Source organism: Adiantum capillus-veneris, chromosome 10, assembly GCF_014529385.1.
Source record: "Adiantum capillus-veneris isolate H3 chromosome 10, ASM1452938v2, whole genome shotgun sequence".
Taxonomy (NCBI): Eukaryota; Viridiplantae; Streptophyta; class Polypodiopsida; order Polypodiales; family Pteridaceae; genus Adiantum; species Adiantum capillus-veneris.
The window spans coordinates 148,499,382-148,510,944 of NC_140940.1; the positions used below are offsets into that span (position 1 = coordinate 148,499,382).

Genomic DNA, 11,563 nt, shown 5'->3' on the forward strand with positions numbered 1-11,563 from the left:
CCCCTATCTTCCTTGGTTGACCCCTCCTTGTAGCTCATTCTGGAAGTTGATTGGACCCTACAAGCCTAGCCAATCACATGCATAGTGTATATCAAGCAACCATGCTAGCCTTGGGACAAGTGTCCCCCTTTCCCTTTTGAGAGAGAAGACTTGATAAATGCATAAATAATTAATTAAATTAGATAAAATATTATTGGACCCCTTTAAAGGCCAACCAATAGGCTTTAGGCACCTTATGAGGACAACATGGAGAGGAACTTCACATGTGTCCTTGTTGCTTCTTTAGACGAGGCTTGTCTTGTGTGAGGGTGTGTGTTTTCTCTCTCTTGCCCCTACAATTAGGTGGTTGACTTTGGGAACACCTTAAGCCCCTGACGCACCTTAGTCATGGAGCACCTTAAGCACCTTAGTCACGACAAGCACCTCAAGCTTGGGCCAGGTTCCCACCTCAAATAGAGCCCTAGGTTGCCCAAGGTCTAAGGATTTTTAACACTAACCTTTGGAGGTCTTTAATGAAGCTAACCCTAAAGTCTTTAAGCTCCATTAGCTATCCTTGCTCTTTGACAGACCATTCTCATTTGGACCCCTTTAACCTTGGCCCCGTGTTGAGACCAATGTAATGGAAATGGCCTATGAACATTGAGAATGGCGGAATTAAACATTCTTATGGGACTACTTTGAGAACATAGAGGGTGAATTTAATTAGCGATAGAAACATAACCATTATATTTAATTAACTTGGAGAGAGAGAATTAGAGAACTTAACAATAGTTGAGGACCATATTTATGTAGATCCGGTCCCCCCTTCAAAATTCTTTTGTATTATAATTTATCCCATAAACTGAGACTTGATACAAAACAAGCTTTGTGTTCCTTAAGACCTTGATGGTGAAATGAAGATAGAGAGCTCCATGCACCACAATTATGCATGTAACTTTGCTAGACAAAAGCATTAACTTATCCCCTGCCTCATTCCCGAGACCTCAAACACCCTCGAAGGTGGTGAGATCTAGCAGGGAATGAGGGTAGGGAAGAGGAAGAAGAGACATCCATATGAGAAAGAAATAATTCCTCGCTTATCATCACTCTTCTTGCTTAGCATAGCATAATAGCATAGTAATGAAGATGGAGAAGATGGCAAGCTTAATCATGAAAAGCATGGCTCTTGGTTGGATTTGCATTCCATAGCCAAGAGTATTGGTGTAGGCTCTCAACGTCACAACAAGATTGGAGAAAGAGATGGAATTCTTGCACTTGGCACTTTACACAATTCGAGAGAGAGAGAGAGAGAGAGAGAGAGAGAGAGAGAGAGAGAGAGACAGAGTGTGTGTGTGTGTGTGTGTGTTTTTAAGTATGAAAAATCCCTTCATATTTGAACCATACTTAGACAATTGTATTAAATAATATATTAAATAATAATATTTTAAAACAAAATGTCATAAAACTCAATTAACATTTCATATACAACAATACAACATTCTGTATCTAATGGATAATACAGTTATTTAGATCAGAAGTTTGATCTCTGATCATTACAAATTGATATCTTAATGTTGTATCTCTGTGTGTCCACCCTTTGGAATGAGCTTCCACTACATCTACATGAAGAAAGATCCAGCTATTACCTGCATCCATACAAAAACACTCAGTTAGAACTGGCTATGTTTGTGCGTTTTGCAGGTGTCAACACAGGATCCGGTTGTCATCCATGTAACACCTGTAGACCTAGTTTACCGCTTACCCTTATGATTGACTGTTAAGTTGAGAATATAAGTAATGTAACCTCTGAGTGTAGAGTCATGTGTATCCCAATATTCACTGAGTAGACTCAAAGTAGTGCTAGTATCTACGACCATGCATGATACAAAAATTGACCTAATTCTCTGTAGGTACCTATCTATGTGTTTGTAAGCCAAAAACAAGGGGTTTATCATTTAAGAGTGTGTTTACAACCTACTAGATGTTATGCATCGCATAGCAACAAGTGATATTTTATAGTCATGATTATGAAAACAATTCGAAATTACATAAACCCCGAATCTATCTCCAGTCCCTGTCAGTCTCAGAGTTTCGAGAAGCTTACTTTCGGCATTTGTCTTACAAACAATATAAGCAATTCTATCAAAAATCAGACATTATTTCGTTTGTATTCTTAACGATTTTTCAAAAGTTTCAGCAATCGTCATCTCCAAGGAGACCCTCACGGGAGGTTTAAGATATTCAACAACATCATGTTTTACCAGTTTCGAGTTGCAACTTCCACTTTAAGCGTCAAACATTTTTTTGTATGATTACAGACCAAAAATCTTCTTTAAAGAGTGCAATTTCAATGAGATCCAAATGTTCAACCAATTTCAGCAAATTATTTATGTTCACCATGCTAATGCTTAATGAGAAATAGAACCATTAGTTGCACAACTCAATGAAAGCAAGGCTACTATAACAATTTAACCAATGTTTGGAAAGAATCTTGATTGTATACCAGGCCATTTTCCAAAAAAATAGTATATGCCATCTCACAAAGAGACCCTCCATAAGAGTTCAGAAGCTTTGACTTGACTCAGTCCAACTTTTCAGAAGAAAAAGTATCATTTAGGTCTATATGAAGAACAAAGTATCGAGATTTGCAACAGTTCACCAATTTTCGTTGAGCTATCTCTCCCATCTTTAAAAATACCAACTAAACATCCTCTATTCCAAATGCATGAGCACATGCTTACCAATTACCACAAGGTTTGAGATATGGTTTATGAAGTCTTATCATCACCCATACGCTACCAACCTCAAAGTCCATAAGGTGTTTACTGATAGCTAGCAAAAACCATAATTATTATATAGGATGCATTATATGTATTTTGACTTTTTATTAATATGCCGCCTAAACCATTGTTTTGGTTACAAAATGATCAAAGTACCGAATTATCATAGCAATTCTAAGTAGGTGAAAACACCTACCTGATGTATCTTCCCCTGAGAGCATCTCCCATGGCAACTAGTGTGAGTGTTATGCCGAAGACTGTGATCATACTCCAATACGATCAATGATTCCTTAGGTGAACGAGCTTCAACAAGGGGTGGAATTCCTTGATGATCATGCCTGCAAGTGTGTTTGTGTTTGTGTGTGTGTGTGTGGTCAGGAACCTTATGTGCAAGGAGCTAGGGTGGGCCTGACATGTACATCATGTGAAAAAATTCTAGGTCCTACACTATTCCCAGCCAAATACACAGATAAAGACGACAATCAAGCAAGCTTGGTAGAAAAAATTGATGAGCATGGGATTACCTCACACTGCTAATCCTCGACAGGGATCTGCGAGCAAAAAGAGAAGAGAGGAGCATATCCCGTCCATGAGATGGGCTACCGAGTATGGTCGTCCTTTAGTATAGCCAAAGAGCCAACATGTCATCCATTGAGTCAAAGAGCCAAAAGAGTTGCCCAAGCCCAATATTGCTGATAAAGCCAGTAATGCAGAGAGCTCCAAACTCGCAAGGCAGAGAGTGATTCCCTTTTGTAAGTGTGTGTGTGTGTGTGTGTGTGTGTGTGTGTGTGTGTGTGTGTGTGTGTGTGTGAGAGAGAGAGAGAGAGAGAACCTGAGAACTTCAGCGTTGTATGCTATTGAGCCCTCTCACGAGTTGTACCTGCGTGTTCTATGTGCATTCGACAATGTGTGTGTGTGTGTGCGCGCGCGCACACGCATGGTGAGTGGTTTCTCTTGCGCAATCTCAGCTTCTGCACACTCTCAGAGCCAAGCTGGCGAGTGAAACCAAAGATTAAAAATCAAAGATACCACCCTTTCCATGTATAGTTATGAGGTCAACGAAGCAGTTGAGAGAGAGAGTTATGAGGGCTCATGTGTGTGGGTTGATGTATATATGCACAATCTCATAAATTTTCCCAAGGATATACCATTATGTAAACTAGCCAGTTTCCAACATGATCCTTCATCCGGTGGGTCAGTGGACAAAGTGACGCGATCTGTAGAGTGATTCGACGAGAGTGTTGGTTGCTTGAGGGAGGCATTTAAAGCTAGAAATACCAATATGCTACATAAGTATCATTAAAAACCAATACCTCCACTCCTATGAGAATATTACATCTCAAGGTTTATGCAAAGAATACAAAAATGAACTGATCATGTGTCATGATATTGTACGAGGGATAGAGTTAGAAAGAGAAAGAGAGAGAAAGAGAAAGAGAGCGAGAGAGAGAGAGAGAGAGAGAGAGAGAGAGAGAGAGAGAATTTTAACATTGTCAAAAGCTATCCCAAGAGACCTCAATTATCCATCCAAGAGAGCCAAGTAATGACTCATTACCAATTGCCTCATTGTTTTAAAACATTATGTAAGCATGCAAAGAGCCCCAACCCATCTCTTTGGATTGGGTGGATCAAGCTAGTAATATTATAATTTGTATCAACTTGACCAATGAAAGAGCTAAAGAGCCCCAACCCATCCCTTTGGATTAAGTAAATCAAGCTATTAATAATAGACATTAAGTGCTCCAATTCCTAGGGAATAATTATACAAGAGAGCCGCCAATCCAATTCTTAGGGTATGAATACCCATATCCTGACATAAACCGTTTGATTGAAGTCAAGATAAATTGGAATAACCAAATTATTATTTAATATATTATCTAATTCCAATTGTTAAGTATGGCACTAGTCCGACCAAAGACTAGTAGGGAAAAAGGAGTGTGGTTAAGTATGAAAAATCCCTTCATATTTGAAAATACTTAGACAATTGTATTAAATAACAATATTTTAAAACAAAATGTCATAAAACTCAATTAACATTTCATATACAACAAAACAACATTCTATATCTAATGGATAATACAATTATTTAGATAATAAGTTTGATCTCTGATCATTACAAATTGATATCTTAATGTTGCATCTCTGTGTGTCCACCCTTTGGGATGAGCTTCCACTACATCTACATGGAAAAAGATCCAGTTGTTACTTGCATCCATACAAAAACACTCAGTTAGAACTGGCTATGTTTGTGTGTTTTGCAAGTGTCAACACTGGATCCAGTTGTCATCCATGTCACACCTGTAGACCTAGTTTACCGCTTACCCTTAGAATTGACTGTTAAGTTGAGAATATAAGTAATGTAACCTCTGAGTGTAAAGTCATATGTATCCCAATATTCATCGAGTAGACTCAAAGTAGTGCTAGTATCTACGACCATGCATGATACAAAAATTGACATAATTCTCCGTAAGTACCTATCTATGTGTTTGTATGCCAAAAACAAGAGGTTTATAATTTAAGAGTGTTTACAACCTACTAGATGTTATGCATCGTATAGCAACAAGTGATATTTTATAGTCATGATTATGAAAACAATTCAAAATTACATAAACCCCGAATCTATCTCCAATCCCTATCGGTCTCCGAGTTTCGAGAAGCTTACTTTCGGCATTTGTCTTACAAACAATATTAACAATTGTATCAAAAATTGGACAACATTTCGTTTGTATTCTTAACAATTTTTCAAAAATTTCAAAACTCGCCATCTCCAAGGAGACCCTCACGGAAGGTTTAAGGAATTCAACAACATAGATGTTATTCTTTTGTCTCATACCATGGCAAAAAAAACCTCATGTTTTACTAGTTTCGAGTTGCAACTTCCACTTTAAACGTCAAACATTTTTTTGTATGATTACTGACCAGAAATCTTCTTTAAAGACTGCAATTTCAATGAGATCCAAATATTCAACCAATTTCAACAAACTATTTATGTTCACTATGCTAATGCTTAATGAGAAACATAACCATTAGTTGCACAACTCAATGAAAGTAAGGCTACTATAACAATTTAACCAATATATGGATAGAATCTTAGTCATATACCATGTCATTTTCCAAAAAAAAACAGTATATGCCATCTCACAAAGAGCCCCTCCATAAGAGTTCAGAAGCTTCGACTTAACTCAATCCAACTTTTTAGGAGCAAAAGTATCATTTAGGTCTACGAAGAACAAAGTATTGAGATTTACAACAATACACCAATTTTCGTTGAGCTATCTCTCCCAACTTTAAAAATACCAGCTAAACATCCTCTATTCCAAATGCATGAGCACATGCTTACCAATTACCACAAGGTTTGAGATATGGTTTATGAAGTCTTATCATTACCCATACGCTACCAACCTCAAAGTCCATAAGGTGTTTCCTGATAGCTAGCAAAAACCATAATTATTATATAGAATGCATTATATGTATTTTGACTTTTCATTAATATGCCGCCCAAACCATTGTTTTGGTTACAAAATGATCAAAGTACCGAATTATCATAGCAATTCTAAGTAGGTGAAAACACCTACCTGATGTATCTTCCCTTGAGAGCATCTCCCATGGCAACTAGTGTGAGTGTTATACCGAAGATTGTGATGATACTCCAATACGATCAATGATTCCTTAGGGGAACGAGCTTCAACAAGGATAGAATTCCTTGATGATCATGCCTGCAAGTGTGTTTGTCTGCGTGTGTGTGTGTGGGGTCAATAACCTTATGTACAAGGAGCCAGGGTAGGCCTGATATGTACAACATGTGAAAAATTTCTAGGTTCTGCACTATTCCCAACCAAATACACATAGTGTATGCATAGAGCCAAATACACAGATAAGGACGGCAATCAAGGAAGCTTGGTAGCAAAAATTGATGAGCATGGGATTACCTCACACCGCCAATCCTCGACAGGGATCTGCGAGCAAAAAGAGAAGAGAGAAGAGTATATCCCATCCATCATATGGGCTACCGAGTATGGTCGTCCTTCAGTATAGCCAAAGAGCCAGCATGTCGTCCATTGAGTCAAAGAGCCAAAAGAGTTGCCCAAGCCCAATATTGCTGATAAAGCAAGTAATGAAAAGAGCTCCAAACTCGCAAGGCAGAGAGCGATTCCCTTGTGTGTGTGTGTGTGTGTGTGTGTATGTATGTGAGAGAGAGAGAAAGAGAACGTGAGAACTTCAACGTTGCATGCTACTGAGCCCTCTCACGAGTTGTACCTACGTGTTCAATGTGCATTCGACTGTGTGTGTGTGTGTGCGTGTGTGTGTTTCAACAACATTATACAGACACCAAAGAATTTGAAAAAATTCAAAAGTCAACTAGAGACAGTGTCAAGGAAGGGGGATGTATAATTCCATTTCATTGTCTATAATGGTATTATACAACAATGGAGAAGTCTAAGAGCTTCTCAGTAAGGTTGAAGAGATACAAGTCCTGCAAATCCTCACACCAACATACTTTGATAGCCAGAGTTGAGAAGGTAACCCTCACCTGCATCCATAGAAACAATATAACACTCAGTTAGTATTGGCACTGACTGCAGGTAATGCATGGGTATCCCACTTGTTATCGGTGTCACCCAACTTTAGATTGCTATCAAAAGAAATGTAAGAAAGTATGAAACCATTGTCATTGTGATAGAAAGCTAATGATGACAATACCATGTATATCTCTTTTATGTGTTAATGATTCATATGCATGTACTTTTATATCACCATGACAATATCAAGTTAAAACCTTGCTATAGGGGGGCCGACTCATTATCAATGTCATTTAACTAGTTTAAAGAATGAACACTATAGACAATATCTTTTAAAACAGATTCATGTATTTCAAAGGCTAACAAGGATTGTGTGTAGAGCTCTTTTTATCTTTAGATGCCCTAAACAGAAAGGGTCAAAGACGAGATTTGGAGGCCAGCTATGCCCCGAAGTGGTCCATGTACGCGTGTCTCTTCACCTTGCAGAGCTTGGCATTAATGGCAGCAATTTTTTGTTGGTTCAGTTATGGTGCTCATGTGTGCAGTTAGTGTATACTTCAGTGTTTCCTGTATACATACAAGTATTAAGTGTGCTTTTAAACAGTCTAACTAAGTGTGTTTCAGATTAACCATAGTATGAAGGCAGCACAGTAGTATAGCCTGATTCTACTAAGAAATTAAACAAAAGGCAGTTCAGCCCCAAACCGAGGAGCAGCACTGCTCTCAGCCATAGCCCCAATGCTCATATCCATAGCTAAACCAAGTGGAGTTCCACCAAGTCCAGCTCAAAACCAATCATATGTTAAATCAATCAAGCCAGAGATGCTCCAGCAGGCTATGTCCTAACAGCCAGAATGCAGGAGACAGTAATATAGCCTGTTTTTTCACAGAAATCAGACAGAGCCAATTCAGTCCCAAGCGGAGAGGCAGCATTGTTCCCAGCCGTAGCTTTAAATATCCGAAATGCTTATATCAATAGCTAAACTAAGTTAAGTTCTACCAGATCCAGCTTAAACCAAACCATAGATCATCTCACTCGAGCCAAAAATGCCCCAGCCAGCCATATGTTTCCAAAACAACAGGCCATAGTATGTATGCCAGAATGTTATAATAAGGTACCAGAAAATATATATTGTAGAACCAGGTTCTCAAACATGCTTTGCTTTAACGGAATAGAGAAGAGTTGCTATGAAACCATGTAAATCTGAACAATAATGAAGCCCAGTTCTGATTTCTTGTATTACAGTAGGCCCTTAGCTGGCTTAGTCCTTTCAAAGCAAATCTACATACGAAACCATATAACAGAATGAAGACAGTTGATAGTCAAAATTTCTTGGAGCACCACCCAATTGAAGGAGTGCAGAATCTAATCAAAAACTCCTTGTACCAACCAACCAATCATTGTACAGCTCAACAGAGGCAAGCCCTCCATAGAGCCTAAAGCAGTAAAGCCAAGAGAAGGGATAGTAATGCTGCAGCTCGGCCCCCCTTTTTTTGAGTAAAATTAACTAAGCTCATGACCATTCAAAGTAATCAGATAGGACAATAAGTAAACCTATTTCACAAAGCTCTCTATAGATGATCATATTTAAGTAAATAGCATCATCCCCACCATATGAGGCCTGAAAATTTAGGTAAGATTCAGTTCAAGGGATCACAGCACCAGGCCAGTTCTAAATCCATCTATAATATGCAGGCCAGCAGTTCAAGGTCCAACAGTAGCACACAGAGAGGCTTTTATGAAGTCATGCAGAAGAAGACGCATACCATATGTGACCTTGTCAAGAGACAAAGCAAGCCATATACCTGCAGGATAATAGTCAGTGCATCCTACTACAGTGCAGAGATATCACCTTGCCAGGTATACCCTTATGTCAAGTTTATAAGCACACATCCCTTAGATTGCATATAGATCAAACCAAAATAACAGATAAGAGTGACGACCTAGCATAGTATGAAACCAAGTTTAAATGCATCATGGTACAAAAGTATGAAAGCCCCTAGGCCAACTAGGCCTCTGCAGCTTACAGAAAGGGCCTTAATCAGAATACTTACCCACCTCAGCTGATCATAGCCATATTTAAGTGGCCATCCTATACCAAAGATAGTATACCAAGGTTCATATAGACCAAGATGTCCAAATCATGACAGTAGTCAGCATAACCAGATGCTCATGTCATCTTATGTCCACATATAACTTATATGTATGCCTTTCAACACCAAATTCTCTACCGAATTAGCTTGGTAATACATATTCAGAGTACCACACAACTCAGCATACCAGAGCAACTCGTCATGACAGTGAAAAAGTGTACAGCTCCCTTACATAGTATAACAGTAGCATCATAGATGCCACCTTGCCAAATTCCCAGTACCACACAGAGTAGGGCAACCCGACATTCACCACAACTAGCCCATAGTTTTAGGCATATATCATATATAGTTTCAACAGCTTCCCTCCAAGCTTAATCAATGAGAAGCCCAATAGTAATGTTAACACATAGCAAATAGCGTGTGTGTGAGAGAGAGAGAGTGAGAAGTGGGACAACTATTGTTACGAGCAAAAATGATATGGTCAGTAATAATGCCAAAGAGCCAAAGCCCAACAGAAGTACTACCCAGAGTATACCAGCAAGGCCAAGAGGAGTGAAGAAAAATTTGTTGTAGCACAGCTCATATCAAAAGCAACGATGGCATGCATAGAGCATATGAATAGTAAATGATCAGCAGCATATGAACAGTAAATGATTGGCAGCATATGAACAGTGAATCTTATAGTCATATCTCAAATCCTCATGCCAAGGAGAATGTGATTAGGACCATCCAGCTAACAAAGTGCAGAAAATGATTCAGAGTTTCCAATCAACTTCAATCAAGTGGCCAGAAAAACAAGAGTAGCCAATAGTACAGACCAAAGAATGTTATCGATGTCACCCAACTTTAGAGTGCAATCAAAGAAAAAAGTTGTGACAAAGTATTAAGTGTTGTATCCATCTTCCTACACGAGTATGTCAAGCAAGTTACCCACATACCCAAAGTATGTCAACCAAACACTCAAATACCTAAATACCTAGTTGAATGTCCAGTCAAATCTAAAAACCATCAGCCCTTGCAAGGATGTACGGCCAAAATGTGTGTTGTAAAAGTCAAGCCAAATCATAACAGGGAGGCAGTCCACTGAGCCACAGCTTGATAAAGCTCATGAGACAACCCCATCCACCCTAGTTAGACAAAACCATAGCCAGTATAGAGAGTGAACCAAACCGTAGCCAAACCATACAAGAGGTCAACATAATCCACCTTAACCAACTCCAAAGTAACCAAAGAAAGGTAGCCTTGACCATGTAAGTCATCAAACTTGAAGGAGCCCTCAATAGGTATCAAAAAAGGAAAAAAATAAGCTCAGCCAGCTTTGTAATAGAGCCACAAAAGAGTACCATATTTGCAGTTCAGCCCCAACTGAATATTAATTACTAGTCATACACATGAGAATTTCTTGTATTACAGTAGGCCCTTAGCTGGCTAGTCCAGTCAGAAGCAAATCAACATACTAATCCTTTAAGCCAAGTCAGTGTATAACAGAATGAAGAAAGGTGACAGTTAAAACTTCCTGGAGCACCACCCAATTGCAGGAGTGCAAAATCAAAACCAAAACTCCATGCACCAACCAACCAATCATTGTACAGCCCAACAGAGGCAAGCCCTCCATAGAGCCTAAAGCAGTAAGGCCAAGAGAAGGGATAGTAATGTTGCAGCTCGGCCAAGAGAAGGGATAGTTTGTGCATGTAAAGAAAAGATTACCTGAGCTTGTGTCGAAGCAGCCAGCTCCACTATGGCTAGCTTCTCTTTTCCTTTAGCCATATCCCCCTCTCTTGAAATGCAAATACTCTCCATAGAGAAGGAATAGTACAAAATACTAAGTGGGCCATAGAATAGCTCACCTTTTATACACACAGGAAAGCAGCAGCATCCGGGCGGCATGTGGGTGTCATCATTCGTGGCGGCCCAGGCTCGGTTTTAGGGGGATTCAGCGCCGTCCTGTACAGAAGGAGAGGCAGAGAGCACGCGTGTCGACGACAGTGAGAGCGGCAGAGTGTGCAGAGTGTCAGCTGAGAGCCAGTGTGTCAATAATAAAGGGTAAAGCCCGATTTGGGAAAAGAAAAAAAGGGGGGGAAGAGGCCATGTACTCACCTACCAAGGGCTCCAGTTCCCACTGGTTAATTAAAGGGGAAATTACCAAAATACCCCTCTAATTTGAGGAAATTCTCAAAATACCCCTCAAAT

The 11,563-nt window shown here is 39.3% G+C and overlaps 1 long non-coding RNA gene across 1 annotated transcript; it reads right to left on the reverse strand.

The window, feature by feature from the left end:
* Positions 1 to 7,130: 7,130 nt before the first annotated feature.
* On the reverse strand, positions 7,131 to 11,204 carry LOC147449839 (uncharacterized). The gene is made up of 2 exons (XR_015189479.1): positions 11,081 to 11,204; positions 7,131 to 7,290 (listed from the first exon to the last, which is right to left on the reverse strand). It is a non-coding gene; the product is annotated as an uncharacterized LOC147449839 (long non-coding RNA).
* Positions 11,205 to 11,563: the final 359 nt, after the last annotated feature.